The 13,475-nt window shown below is 38.8% G+C and overlaps 1 protein-coding gene across 1 annotated transcript in view; it reads left to right on the forward strand.

Annotated features, from left to right (window-relative positions):
• Positions 1 to 13,259: 13,259 nt before the first annotated feature.
• Positions 13,260 to 13,475, forward strand: part of COL24A1 (collagen type XXIV alpha 1 chain) — a 412,921-nt gene continuing 412,705 nt past the window's right edge. The window contains exon 1 of the mRNA XM_082408071.1: positions 13,260 to 13,394. The gene's annotated coding sequence lies outside the window, so the exon portion shown is untranslated. The remainder of the gene's footprint in view (positions 13,395 to 13,475) is intronic.

The raw sequence follows: 13,475 nt of genomic DNA on the forward strand, positions 1-13,475 counted from the left end.
TAATATTCCGTTGTACATATGTGCCACATCTTCTTTATCCGTTCATCTGTTGATGGGCACTTAGGTTGCTTCCATGTCCTGGCTATTGTAAATAGAGCTGCAATGAACATTGTGGTACATGTCTCTTTTTGAATTATGGTTTTCTCGGGGTAAATGCCCAGTAATGGGATTGCTGGGTCATATGGTAGTTCTATTTTTAGTTTTTTAAGGAGCCTCCATACTGTTTTCCATAGTGGTTGTATCAATTTACATTCCCACCAACAGTGCAGGGAGGTTCTCTTTTCACCACACCCTTTCCAGCATTTATTGTTTCTAGATTTTTTGATAATGGCCATTCTGACCGGTGTGCAGTGATACCTCATTGTGGTTTTGATTTGCATTTCTCTAATAATTAGTGATGTTGAGCATCTTTTCATGTGCTTCTTGGCCAACTGTATGTCTTCCTTGGTGAAATGTCTATTTAGGTCTTCTGCCCATTTTTTAACTGGATTGTTTGTTTTTTTGATATTGAGATCCATGAGCTGTTTTTATATTTTGGAGATTAATCCTTTGTCTGTTGTTTCATTTGCAAATATTTTCTCCCATGCTGAGGGTTGTCTTTTTGTCTTGTTTATGGTTTCCTTTGCTGTGCAAAAGCTTTTAAGTTTAATTAAGTCCCATTTGTTTATTTTTGGGTTTTTTTCCATTACTCTAGGAGGTGGGTCAAAAAAGATCTTGCTGTGGTTTATGTCAAAGAGTGTTTTTCCTATGTTTTCCTCTAAGCGTTTTATAGTGTCTGGTGTTACATTTAAGTCTGTAATCCATTGGGCATTTATTTTTGTGTATGGTGTTAGGGAGTGTTCTAATTTCATTCTTTTATATGTAGCTGTCCAGTTTTCCCAGCAGCACTTATTGAATAGGCTGTCTTTTCTCCATTGTATGTTCTTGCTTCCTTTTTCATAAATTAGGTGCCCATATGTGTGTGGGTTTATCTCTGGGCATTCTATCCTGTACCATTGATCTGTATTTCTCTTTTTGTGCCAGCACCATACTGTCTTGATTACTTTAGCTTTGTAGTATAGTTTGAAGTCGGGGAACCTGATTCCTCCAACTCCATTTTTCTTTCTCAAGATTGCTTTGGCTATTCGGGGTCTTTTGTGTTTCCGTACAAATTGTAAAGTTTCTTGTTCTAATTCTGTGAAGAATGCCATTGGTAGTTTGATAGGGATTGCATTGAATCTGTAGATTGCTTTGGGTAGTATGGTCATTTTCACAATATTGATTCTTCCAATCCAAGAACATGGTATATTTCTCCATCTGTTTATGTCATCTTTGATTTCTTTCATCAGTTTTTTATAGTTTTCTAAGTACAAGTCTTTCACCTCCTTAGGCAGGTTTATTCCTAGGTATTTTATTCTCTTTGTTGCAGTGGTGAATGGCAGTGTTTCCTTAATTTCTCTTTCTGGTTTTTCATTGTTGGTGTATAGGAATGCCAGAGATTTCTGTGCATTAATTTTGTATCCTGCAACCTTACCAAATTCATTGATTAGTTCTAGTAGTTTTCTGGTGGTATCTTTAGGATTTTCTATGTATAGTATCATGTCATCTGCAAACAGTGAGAGTTTTACGTCTTCTTTTCCAATCTATATTCCTTTTATTTCTTTTTCTTCTCTGATTTCTGTGGCTACGACTTCCAAAACTATGTTGAATAAGAGTGGTGAGAGTGGACATCCTTGTCTTGTTCCTGATCTTAGTGGAAATGCTTTAAGTCTTTCACCATTGAGTATGATGCTTGCTGTGGGTTTGTCATGTATGGTCTTTATTATATTCAGGTAGGTTCCCTCTATGCCCATTTTCTGGAGAGTTTTTATCATAAATAGGTGTTGAATTTTGTCACAAGCCTTTTCTGCATCTGTTGAGATGATCATATGGTTTTTATTCCTTAATTTGTTAATGTGGTGTATCACATTGATTGATTTGCATATATTGAAGAATTCTTGCATCCCTGGGATAAATCCCACTTGATCGTGGTGTATGATCCTTTTAATGTGCTGTTGGATTCTGTTTGCTAGTATTTTGTTCAGAATTTTTGCATCTATGTTATCAGTGATAGTGGTCTATAATTTTCTTTTTTTGTGCTATCTTTTTCTGGTTTTGGTATCAGGGTGATGGTGGCTTTGTAGAATGAATTTGGGAGTGTTTCTCCCTCTGCAATTTTTTTGAAGAGTTTGAGAAGGATGGGTGTTGGCTCTTCTCTAAATGTTTGATAGAATTCGCCTATGAAGCCTTCTGCTCCTGGACTTTGTTTGTTGGAAGATTTTTAATTATGGTTTCAGTTACATTACTTGTGAAAGGTCTGTTTATATTTTCTAATCCTTCCTGGTTCTGTCTTGGAAAATTGTACCTTTCCAAGTATTTGTCCATTTCTTCATGGTTGTCCATTTTATTGGCATATAGTTGTTTGTAGTAGTCTCTTATCATCCTTTGTACTTCTGTGGTGTCACTTGTGATTTCTCCTTTTTCATTTCTAAATTTATTGATTTGTGTCCTCTCCCTTTTTTTCTTGATGAGTCTGGCTAGTGGTTTATCAGTTTTGTTTATCTTCTCAAAGAACCAGCTTTTAGTTTTATTGATCTTTGCTATTGTTTTGTTCATTTCTATTTCATTTATTTCTGCTCTGATCTTTATGATTTGTTTCCTTCTATTGACTTTGGGTTTTCTTTGTTCTTCTTCCTCTACTTGTTTTAAGTGTAGGGTTAGATTGTTTATTTGAGATTTTTCTTGTTTCTTGAGGTGAGATTGAATTGCTATAAACTTCCCTCTTAGAGCTGCTTTTGCTGCATCCTGTAGGTTTTGGGTCGTTGTGTTTTCGTTGTTATTTGTTTCTATGTATTTTTTTATTTCTTCTTTGATTTCTTCAGTGATCTCCTGGTTATTTAGTAGCACACTGTTTAGCCTCCATGTATTTGTGTTTTTTACAGTTTTTTTCCTGTACCTGATTTCTAATCTCATAGCATTGTGGTCAGAAAAGATGCTTGATACAATTTCAATTTTCTTAAATTTTCCGAAGATTGATTTGTGACCCAAGGTATGATCTATCCTGGAGAATGTTCCGTGTGCACTTGAGAAGAAAGTGTATTCTGCCACTTTTGGGTGGCATGTTCTATAAATATCAAATATATCTATATGGTCTGTTGTGTCATTTAAAGCTTGTGTTTCCTTATTTATTTTCTGTTTGGATGATCTCTCCATTGATGTAAGTGGAGTGTTGTTAAAGTCCCCTACCATTTTTGTGTTACTGTCAATTTCTCCTTTCCTGGTTGTTAGCATTTGCCTTATGTATTGAGGTGCTCCTGTGTTGGGTGCATAAACATTTATAATTGTTCTATCTTCTTCTTGGATTGATCCTTTTATCATTATGTAGTATCCCTCATCTCTTGTAACAGTCTTCTTTATTTTAAAGTCTATTTTATCTGATACGAGTATTGCTACTCCAGCTTTCTTTTGATTTCCATTTGCATGGAATATCTTTTTCCATCCCCTCACTTTCAGTCTATATGTGTCCCTAGGTCTGAAGTGACTCTCTTGTAGACAACATATATATAGGTCTTCTTTTTGTATTCGTTCAGCCAGTCTGTGTCTTTTGGTTGGGGCATTTAATCCATTTATATTCAAGGTTATTATCGATATGTATGTTCCTATTACCATTTTCTTAATTGTTTTGGGTTTGTTTTTGGGGGTCTTTTTCTTCTCTTTTGTTTCCCACCTAGAGAAGTTTCCTTAACATTTGTTGTAAAGCTGGCTTGGTGGTGCTAAATTCTCTTAGCTTTTGCTTGTCTGAAAACCTTTTGATTTATCCATCGAATCTGAATGAGATCCTTGCTGGGTAGAGTAATCTTGATTGTAGGTTTTTCTCTTTCATCACTTTAAGTATATTCTGCCACTCCCTTCTGGCCTGCAGAGTTTCTGCTGAAAAATCAGCTGATAACCTTTTGGGGATTCCTTTGTATGTTATTTTTTGTTTTTCCCTTGCTGCTTTTAATATTTTTTCTTTGAATTTAATTTTTGTTAGTTTGTTTTTTTTTTTTTTGAAGGGGAAAACCAGTTTTATTGAGCGAAGTTCTCAGACCTGGGACTTAGGTTTCCCCTGCAGGAGGCAGGGCCCCTAAGTCTGCTCCCCTGGGTCCCAGGCCTGCCTGCACCCCCACCTGTAGTCTCCAGCAAGGAGGGGACCCTTGTTTGGCAAGGGATGAGTATGTGAGCGACTGTCCACCAGCAGGGAAAGGACAGAGGGCAGTTGTTAGTTTGATTAATACGTGTCTTGTAGTATTTCTCCGTGGATTTATCCTGTATGGGACTCTGCACTTCCTGGACTTGATTAACTATTTCCTTTCCCATGTTAGGGAAGTTTTCGACTATACTCTCTTCAAATATTTTCTCAGACCCTTTCTTTTTCTCTTCTTCTTCTGGGACCCCTATAATTCGAATGTTGGTGCATTTAGTGTTGTCCCAGAGGTCTCTGAGATTGTCCTCAATTCTTTTCATTCTTTTTTCTTTATTCTGCTCCTTGGCAGTTATTTCCACCATTTTGTCTTCCAGCTCACTTATTTGTTTTTCTGCCTCAGTTATTCTGTTATTGATTCCTTCTAGTGTTTTTTTCATTTCAGTTATTGTGTTGTTCATCTCTGTTTGTTTGTTCTTTAGTTCTTCTAGATCTTTGTTAAACATTTCTTGTATTTTCTCAATCCGTGCCTCCATTCTATTTCTGAGATTCTGGATCATCTTTACTATCATTACTCTGAATTCTTTCTCAGGTAGATTGCTTATTTCCTCTTCATTTTTTTGGTCTTGTAGGTTTTTACCTTGCTCTTTCATCTGTGACATATTTTTTTTGTCGTCTCTTTTTTTTTTTATAATGAGTGGGATTGTTTCCTGTCTTACTGGTTATTTGGCCTGAGGCTTCCAACATTGGAGTTTGTAGGCTGTTGGGTAGAGCTGGGTCTTGGTGCTGAGATGAGGACCTCCATGAGACCTCACTCCGATGAATATTCCCTGGGGCCTGAGGTTCTCTGTTAGTCCAGTGGTTCGAACTCAGAGCATCCACCGCAGGAGCTTCAGCCCGACCCCTGGCTCATGAACCAAAATCCTGCAAGCCGCGTGGGATGGCATTAAAAAAAGAAAAGAAAAAGAAAGAAAAACAAGAGAACAATAACAAAGTAAAAAATAAAATTAGACTAGGAAACTAACAGATATGTTAGAAAGAATATAAAAATAAAAGTATAGATGAATCAACAACCGGAAAGTATATCAGTACTACAATAGTAAAAAAGAGGAGGAGGGAAAAGAAAAAAGAAGAGGGAAAAGGCCTTGGCTGTGGAGGGTGGGGCCTAAGCAAGGGTGAGGTTTGGGTGGTGGACGAGACCTATGCTTAGGACCCACAGGGCTGGAAAAGGCCCTGGGGGCTGTGGGGGGTGGGGCTTAGGCTCAAGGAACAGAAGGGGCCCAGGCGTGCCCCCCACCCCTGGTCTCAGAGGGCAGGGGACCTCACCTGGGAGCTCAGCAGGACCCACAGGAATCCTTCTATATGCCCCCAGGACCCACGTGGCCTGGAGGGGACGTTGGAGGGGGGGATACCAGCCTGGGGGCTCAGCAGACTCCCTGGGCCCAAGTGGGTGGGGCAATCGCCCCTGCTCCTCTCCTGCTCTTCCCAGAGGGTCCCTCCCATCTGCCTCTCCTGATCTCCCCCGCCTCAGGGGTGCCGATCCTGTCTGGCTTCCCCTTCTCCTCCCTGCTCAGTCCCCCACGTCCTACCAGTTCACTTGGGGGCTCCTCCCGTCTCCTTGGGCGTCAGGGTCCCCCACCAGTGGCCAGCAGGCACCCTAGTAGTGGGGAGACGCTAACTTGGCATCTTCTCACACTGCCAGCTTGACTCCAACCCCACCTCCATGAAGGCTTGTTTTTAAAAATCTTGTATGTACCCTTACTAATTTAGCAGTTCAGTTTCCTAAAATATGTGTGTGTGTTCACCTTATTTGCACCTTTAACTGCCTCAGGGCATTTTCCCTGCTTTCACTGGAGTCTGTTTCAACTTGAATTTAGCTACTATTTTTAACCCAAGTGTTAATTGCCTTATTAACACCAGATGGCGTCTCTCACAGCAGTTCATTGCTCCCAAGCAGCAATTAATTTATGCTGACCTAAAAGATTCCTCTGGCCCTCTTGCGCTCTCCAGCTCTCTCTGAACTACCTTTTTAAAGGAATGGCTGCACCTAGCCCCTGCTGCTTTTAATTCTTTTACTGTTGGCTGTTCCCCTTGAGTGAGGGATACACTCAAACTTAAAAGGACCCAGATTCTTATTATTTAGGAAACCATTTTTAAAGGACTAAGACACATTACAAGGTCTCATTACACAGTTTCAAAAAATGGTGTGGCGAGGGTGGAAGACAAAGCTGTAACATTTGTGGAGCCCTTATACACATCGGGAATTCTGCGGGGCACTTGTCATATGCTCTAGTATTTAATATTTACAATACCTACATTATCCCATTTTAGAAAAGAGGAAATATAGGTGCAGGCTCACAGCTTCTAAGAGGAAAAACTAGGAACTGAGTGTAGATCTGCTCAATGCTAAGATTCTTGCACTGTTAAGAGGTAAAAGAAAGAGTGGGGATGCGACGTTGAGTGAGAGCCAGACAACAGTTTGGACAGGATGGGAAGGAGAGTGAACTGGTTCTGTGTTCATGTCATGGAGTGGGCCTCTCTATTTAATCATTTGTGTGCTCAGTGCTTCAAGTTCAAATATTACTGGAAGGCAAAGGTCTACAAGCAAAACGGCCCTATGAAAGAACCCAAAGAACACTTATTTCCCAAGACTTTTCTGGAGAACCTCAGGCTCAGAACAAACAACTCAGGACAGAAATTTAAGCTTGAACACAGAGATTCCTTAGAATGATACGCTGGATTTTTTGATTTAAAGGACCTTTGATCTCCTTCCCACTTCAGAAAGGCCTTTAAGGCTCCACGAAGGACTGCTGGAAAAACAAGGATTTGGGTAAGGTCCATCTTATTTATTTTGTCATTAATTCTAATGAATCGCCCCTGTAAAAATGCAGTTCTGTCTCTTTGCTTTTGATAATTATTAGAGATAACAAAATTTGTGATCAAATATTTTAAAGTGGCTGCATTGCTGTGATAAACACACAATGAATACACTTAATAATCTCATGTACTAATTAAAAAGCTTGAAACACCTGGAAGGGAAAATATGGTTCAGTGAACAAAACACCCTGAAGGCTATTTTAATAACAATAATAATAATAATAACAACAACAACAATGGCAGCTAACACTTACTGAGGGTTTTCTACATGCCAGGGACTTTTCAAAGTGCTGCAAGTGTATAACTCTCCTTAATCCTTATAATACCATACATGATATACCTGATAAGTACTAGTATCCCATTTAACATATAATAAGTAAAATAAGTTATCCAGTGCTGGGGTTCAAATCCAGGAGGCCTCTTAACAACTATGCTATGCAAGAACACCATTATATTTTTGTGGGTTCAGTTAATTAAGTCTTCAGGCTTACAAAGGTCATGTTTTCTGTTATTTGGGAAGATATCTAAGCCTCCTGACAGAAAAGAAATTTTAAACAAATTTTCAGAGCCCTAAAACTCCCTGGAAAGAATACCACATGCTAGTCTAGAGCAGGTCTGCCAACCTTTCTGTAAAGGGCCAGATAGCAAATATTTTAGGCTTTGTGGGTTACACAGTCTCTGTTGCAACCACTTGGCCATTGTAGTACAAAAGCAGCTCTAGGCAATATGTAAACCACTGGACATGTGTGTTCCAGTAAAACTTTATTTACAAAGGCAAGCTGTGGGCCAAATTGGGCCCAAGTGCCATAGTTTGCCAACTCCTGATCCAGAGCATTGGTTTTCCAGGCATGATCAGGAACATCACATGGGCACTTGTTAGAAATGCAAATTTTGGGATCTCTACTCTAGACTTACTGAATCAGATACTATGGGGCATCACGTCTGTGTTTTAACAAGCCCTCCAGGTGATTCTGATTCATGCTACAGTTTGAGAACCACTGATCTAGTGAAAGCGAACTAATTTTTATTGAGTGCGTGCTTTGTGCCAGGTGCTGCCAATATTTTATTCTCATTGAGTCCTTACAACGATCCTTTCAATTAGGTATTACTCCCTGTTTTACAGTTGGTGCAGCTAAGGCTCCAAGAGGTTAAACGACTTGGCAAAGATTGAAATGCAATTAAGGAGTACAGCTGAGATTCAAACCAAAGGCTGCTCAACTGCAAAGCATACCTTAGCCAACATACCTCCAAAATAATCTTGAAGATCAATTTATTCTCACCTGCTGAATTTACAGTTGAAGGAATTAGGGACCAAATAGATTAGAAAGATTTACCCCAGCCTATTTCTCATTGCTCCCAATTCAGTATTCTTTCCTTGTACCATGCTGAAATTGCAAGGCGAGCAGAAATCTCTTTTAAGTGCCTGGACAGAATGTGATTACACCTGAAGAGGCAATTCCAGGCGCTGTCTGAAATGATAGAAAGCCTCTGCTTCTTCCAAGGAAAACCTAACAGATTCCATGCTGATAAGGCCTCTCCTAAGTTGCTACATATAAAGGTAGAGAGATGATCTCAAACGTGTGTTAAAGATTCAGCAGAGAAGGAGGGAAAGATATTTATTGAGCTTCTGTGAGCGTTAGAAATTATTCTATTCACTTTGTGTATTTTAGCGCAAATAATTCTTTCAAGAACCAATGGAGGTAAGAATTATCCCATTACAGAGGTGAGGAAACTAAAAGGTAAAATAAATGAAACTGAATTGGCCAATGTCCTTTAACTGTCTGGACTTTATATAACTTCAGAGCTCTTTCTTCTTCCTCATGTTGCCTGCTTACCCAAATTTTGGATACTCCTTCTACTAAATGACCTCAGTTGTGTGTTCATAATTTAGGGAGGTGGTCATGTGTCACCTATCCTAACTAGAACTGTGATATCTTAGAAAGTATTGTGTGCTTTTGGTTGAAAGTCTTTGTGTTGACATTTTGATTTTTATTTCCAAAGGCGATTTTTTTTTTAACACAAGTAAAACCAACTCCAGAAATATGAACAAAAAGAATTGAATAAGAATACATTTGGGGCTTCCCTGGTGGCGCAGTGGTTGAGAATCTGCCTGCCAATGCAGGGGATGCAGGTTCGAGCCCTGGTCTGGGAAGATCCCGCATGCCGCGGAGCAACTGGGCCCGTGAGCCACAACTACTGAGCCTGCGCGTCTGGAGCCTGTGCTCCGCAACAAGAGAGGCCATAATAGTGAGAGGCCCGTGCACCACGATAAAGAGTGGCCCCCGCTTGCCGCAACTAGAGAAAGCCCTCGCACAGAAACAAAGACCCAACACAGCCAAAAATAAATAAATAAATGAATAAATAACTTAAAAAAAAAAAAGTGTAATGTGCACACAGTATTTAAAAGAAAAAAAGAATGCATTTGAAGGATGTTTATTAACACTCCCTAGAATTTGGCATTTTGGAACTTAATACAAGATCACTTTGTTATAACATCTTTCCCTTCCCCCAGTTTCCATGTTTTCTCATACATAACACTTAAAAGTCCCAGCCAAAGACCCATAAAGCAATATTTTCCCCCATGTAATGGTTTCCTGCACATAGAGTTCAAAAACCTTGTCTTCTGGAAAACATTATAAAGAACTTCCACAGTATTAGAATGTAACTCACACTCCTTAAAGATCAGTAACGTTACTTAAACATATCCCCATGTTTAAAACACCTCTTCTTGTAGTTGTCTTTCCGTAGTTTATAGTATTATTCCCCTCCAAAAAATTTAAAAAGGAAAATGAAGTGTGACGTTCCTGCCTACAAGCCATATATTTTGAACAAAATCCAGCTAAGGATATTTTTTTAAACTTTGTTTCACAATAAACATAAAAAATGAAGAAAAAAATGCCCCCCCCCCCTTTTCTGTAAGTTACTGTATTAGTTTCCCAAGGTGGCCATAACAAAGTACCAAAAATTCTGTGGCTTAAAATGACAGAAATGTCATAAACAAAACAAAAAGACAACCTACAGACTGGGAGAAAATATTCACAAATGATTCTACTGACAAGGGATTAATTTCCAAAATATACAAACAGCTCATACAACTTAATATCTAAAAAACAAACAACGCTATCAAAAAATGGGCAGAAGACATAGACATTTCTCCAAAGAAGACATACATATGGCCAATGAGCACATGAAAAGATGCTCAACATCGCTAATTATTGGAGAAATGCAAATCACAGCTGCAATGACGTATCACCTCACACCAGTCAGAATGGCCATCATTAAGAAGTCTACAAATAATGCTGGAAAGGGTGTGGAGAAAAAGAAACCCTCCTACAGTCTTGGTGGGAATGTAAATTGGTGCAGCCACTATGGAGAAGAGTATGGAAGTTACTTAAAAAACTAAAAGTAGAGTTGCCATATGATCCAGCAATCCCACTCCTGGGCATATATCCAGAGAAAACTATAATTCAAAAAGATACATGCAGCCCAATGTTCATAGCAGCACTATTCACAATAGCTAAGACATGGAAGCAACCTAAGTGTCCATTGATAGATGAATGGATAAAGAAGATGTGGTACATATATACAACAATGGAATACAATGGAATATTACTCAGCCATAAATGAATGAAATAATGCCATTTGCAGCAACATGGATGGACCTATAGATTATCATAGTAAGTGAAGTAAGTTCAGCCAGAGAAAGACAAACATCATATGATATCACTTATGTGTGGAATCTAAAAAAATGATACAAATGGCCTTATTTACAAAAGAGAGAGAGACCCACAGACATAGAAAAAAATTGTATGGTTACCAAAGGGGTTAGCAGGGAGGAGGGGGTAGATAAATTAGGAGTTTGGGGTTAACATATACACGCTACTATATATAAAATAGGTAAACAACAAGGACCTACTGTACAGCACAGGAACCTATACTCAATATCTTGTAATAACCTATAATGGAAAATAATCTGAAAAAGTATATATATATATATATATATATATATATATATATATAACTGAATCACTTGAAACTAACATTGTAAATTAACTATACTTCAATTTAAAAAATGACAGAAATGTATTCTCTTGCAGTTCTGGAGCCTTAAAGTCCAAAGTCAAGGTGTTGGCAGGCTCATGCTCTCCATGTGAAATACTAGGGAAGGATCTTTCCTTAGCTGTTCCTAGCTTCTAGGGCTTTTGGTGCTCCTTGCTTTCAGCTGCAGCACTCCAGTCTCCGCCCCCATCATCACACGGCCTTCTTCCCTGTGTATCTGTGTCTCTGTGTCTGACTATCTCTCTTTCCTTTCTCATACGGACACCAGTCATTCTATTTAGGGCCCACCCTAATCCAATATGCTTCATCATAACTTGGTTATATTTGTGAAGACCCTATTTCCAAAAAAGGGCACATTCACATGTAATGGGTGTTAGGAATTCAACGTAGCCTTTTGGGGAGATACAATTCAGACAACCATAGTTATCAAGTAAGTAAATATACATTACTTCAGCCATGAGAATACCTCCAAGCACTTCACAGTCATTGCTTACACAAGAACTAATTTATTATTTTCTAGAAGAAAAACTTGGTCAGTAGTCAGATTTTTGGTTAATAACCAGCTTATGTGTACTTATTGCTTCTGGTTGGCATTTATGAAGCTACTGGTTGGCATTTTAAAACATTATCATTCTTATTAATATATCTCCTTAAAATTATTCAATAACAACAATAATAATTGTAATAATATATATGTATTAAAATCTTCTTGTGCCCAGCACGTGTGTAATGCTATTATTCTTTTAATCCTTGTGATAATCCTTTGAAGTCAGTATAATTATTACCCATATTTTACAAATGAGAAAACTGAGGCCCAGGACATTAAGTAGCTTGTCCATTGTCACACAGCTAAGTGGTAACTGATGAGGCCAGGATTCAAGTTTCAAAGTTGGGGAACATCTGTTTCTCTGGTAAAGAGTACCTACTTCCTTCCAGTAGTCAGGAAAGCACATGAGGGCAGTTTGGACTGAAGTTGATGGAATGCCGACAGGTTACCTTTCTTTAGAGTCCCCTTGCCAAAGTAACTGGAACAGGTATGTTTTCCTGGTGTTCACTCAATAGCAAAGATTTGTGAAGCACACTCTCCATGGGTTAGGCACCGAGTTAAGCACCAGAAATTTAAATCAGTCAATCAGTCCATCAGTCAGTAAACAAACAAGTAAATAAATGCAGACTTTAAAGCAGCCTACTATCTAATGGTTACCACGCTAGCTAAATGAATTATGAATTATGAATTATTTCACCTTCTGCTATAACCTTCAAAGCACACAACAGCACTCTTTGGAGTATATTCTGCAACAAAAAGAAAATTTAATGTACGACAACGTGGATGAGTCTCAAAAGCAACTGAGCAGAAGAAGGCAGACAAGAGAATACATACTACATGGTTCCATTTATACGAAGTTCTAGAAAAGGTAAAGCTATAGAAATAAAATCAGTGGCTGCCTGGGGCAGCGATGGGGGAGGAAATTAACTGCAATGGGGCATGAGAGAATTTTCTAGGGCGATGGAAATATGCCATATCTTGTTTGGGGTGATGGTTTCACAGGAATATACATTTGTCAAAAATATCAAGTGGTATACTTAAAGTGAAGCATTTAAAGAACGTATCTGTGGAATCCATTCTCTTCTGCTTGGCAAGTGGCAAATCCAGGTAACTTGATCCCGGTCCAGGTTCTTTCTAGAATATCGTACTGATTCTATATAACCACTTGCTGATGCTTTCCAGGTTGTTTGTTTATTTATTTTTTTAGTAGACATTGGTTCCTATTTGCTCATCTTTCATCAAGAAAAAAATTTCTTGGGCTTCCCTGGTGGCGCAGTGGTTGAGAATCTGCCTGCCAATGCAGGGGACACGGGTTCGAGCCCTGGTCTGGGAAGATCCCACATGCCGCGGAGCAACTGGGCCCGTGAGCCACGATTACTGAGCCTGCGCGTCTGGAGCCTGTGCTCCGCAACAAGAGAGGCCGCGATGGTGAGAGGCCCATGCACCGCGATGAAGAATGGCCCCCACTTGCCGCAACTGGAGAAAGCCCTCACACAGAAACGAAGACCCAACACAGCCATAAATAAATAAATAAATAAATAAAATATTAAAAAAAAAAAAAAGAAAAAGAAAAAAAATTCTAGGAATCACACAGTGGTAGTTAGTACCAAAGAGTTACTAAAGTTTCCCTGTATTTCTGAATTTTTCCCAAGTAAAATTCCATGTGTTGGAACCATCTGGCTTATTTCTTAGCAAGGGGAATACTAGAGTGTTTTTTTTTTTTTTTAATTTAATTAATTAATTTATTTATTTTTGGCTGTGTTGGGTCTTCGTTTCTGTGCGAGGGCTTTC

The sequence above is a fragment of the Balaenoptera borealis genome (genome assembly GCF_965194805.1).
Source record: "Balaenoptera borealis genome assembly, chromosome: 1".
Lineage (NCBI taxonomy): Eukaryota > Metazoa > Chordata > Mammalia > Artiodactyla > Balaenopteridae > Balaenoptera > Balaenoptera borealis.